Consider the following 2064-nt stretch of genomic DNA (forward strand, 5'->3'; position numbering starts at 1 on the left):
ATGACGCCACCTTCAAGTCCAGAGCCAGATGTAGAGCCAGGCCCAGCACCAGACCCAGGGCCTTCAAGGTTAGAGTTAGAGGAAAGAGAGGTTATAGCTTTTGTTCAATGTGGATGCAGTATTTCAGTGTCTTTTAGCATTTTGTATATTTAAGTTTATTAGTGTGTGTGTGCAATGTGTTCATGTGAAAGTGGGAATTTGAGTGTGTCACATGCATATCACTATATTGATGATTATCAGTACAAATATTTGATGAATATATCATTGTGTTGCAGGCAACGTGAGCAGGGCGTTTAAGGTCAAAGAGGGAGAGAAAGAGGCTCCACCACGACCTTGGAAAATTAAGGCAAAGCCTGGAAAAATAACAAAAAAAGACAAAGAAGTACAAAAAAAAGGTACTTTCGTCTAAAGAATAAAACGGCATCCCCATCTTCTAAAGTCAAGCATCCCCTGAGCACCTCACCTGAGCGATCACAAGCACGAAAAAAACCCTCACATTTCATACTGCACTGTTGAGGGATCTGAAAATCAAATATAAAGCTTCATGCGATGAACGAGAAATGCAGATTATCTCCCAATTGGTATCTGGGAAGATAGTAAAAAAGTACCGCATGCAGAAATATGGACAGAGTGCCATTGGTCTTCCAAGAAGAAGGTGGAAGACTTTAAAGAGAAATACACTTTCTTCGCTCGTAAAGAAAAGTTTCACATCCCAGCACAATTAAAGTCAAGTGTCAAAACTTTCTATGACCGAGATGATGTCAGTCGGCTTACACCTGGAAAAAAACAGACCATAACGCAACACAAAGTTAAAAAACAAAAGAGATTTCTTGTGGACTCACTGTTAAATCTTCAGAGAAAGTTCCAAGCTGAAAATACAAACAGACCTTTGTCCTATAGTCTCTTCTGCAGACTTCGTCCATTCTGGGTCATACATCCAACCATTCAGGACAGAGATACATGCATGTGCAAACTCCATGAAAACCTCGGCTTTGTGGTTGACAAGCTCAAGCAACTAAGTTTGCATCCCAACTCAAACCTTGAGAGGTTAACAGAGGAGGTATCTTGCAGCACCAACAATAAGAAGTGCATGTATGGAGAGTGTTCCACATGCAAACTGAAAACCTTTCCACTGCCTTCTGTTCATGATACCACAATGCCTGTTACAGATACACAGTGGGTAGTTGAGGAGAAATAGAAGACTACACCACAAAAAAATTAGGCTGTATTATTCAAAGTCACAGCAAAAAAAACAAATTGAAAGCTCTTTAGAAGAGCTCATTGAGCATTTCACTTCCCTTACGGAAAGAAAATTTATTTACCAATATATGATTTTAAATACATTTTAATATATTGTTAATATATTATTTTCCACTACATTGACCAATATATTATATATGGAAATACATGGGACAATATATTGATGATAAATATATTACTAATATATTATAAACTATAATATATATTCATGTCATATATTGCAATATATTGCAAAATACAGCAATGATTGCCGTTTTCCATATATTGCAATATATGGAACATGAATATATAATATATGTGGTTATATATCCCAAAATATATGCAATTATGTATTCATAAATAACCACCATAATCTATGCGCTTTATATGGGAAAATGTATGGGTAATTTTTGTAAAGATATAGTGTCACATTTATGCTTCATATATGGTAGAATATATTTTAAATATGTGTAAAATTATATGGAAAGATATATTGTACAATGCGTGTACATATATGAGAACATGCACATACAATGTACAGACATATATGGTGATTTTTACATTTAGCAGACGATCTTATCCAGTGACTTACAGTAAGTTACAGTAAGTACAGGGACATACCCCGAGGAAAGTAGGGTGAATTGCCTTGCCCAAGGACACAGCTTTATTTTTGCGCTTCCGGGGATCGAACCGGCAAACTTCTGATTAATAGCCTGATTCCCTAACCACTCAGCCATCTACAAGGTATTCTAATAAGGTTGTCAACGGCAGTATTTCAAATGGAATCCCGGGTCAAACAGTACCACCTGCTAAGTGAAAATTTGC

General features: G+C 36.6%; 1 pseudogene; it reads left to right on the forward strand.

Moving 5' to 3' along the window:
• On the forward strand, positions 1 to 1840 carry LOC146219333 (uncharacterized; annotated as a pseudogene).
• Positions 1841 to 2064: the final 224 nt, after the last annotated feature.

Source organism: Hypomesus nipponensis, chromosome 28 (genome assembly GCF_054491055.1).
Source record: "Hypomesus nipponensis isolate SF chromosome 28, ASM5449105v1, whole genome shotgun sequence".
In the NCBI taxonomy this organism is placed as follows: domain Eukaryota; kingdom Metazoa; phylum Chordata; class Actinopteri; order Osmeriformes; family Osmeridae; genus Hypomesus; species Hypomesus nipponensis.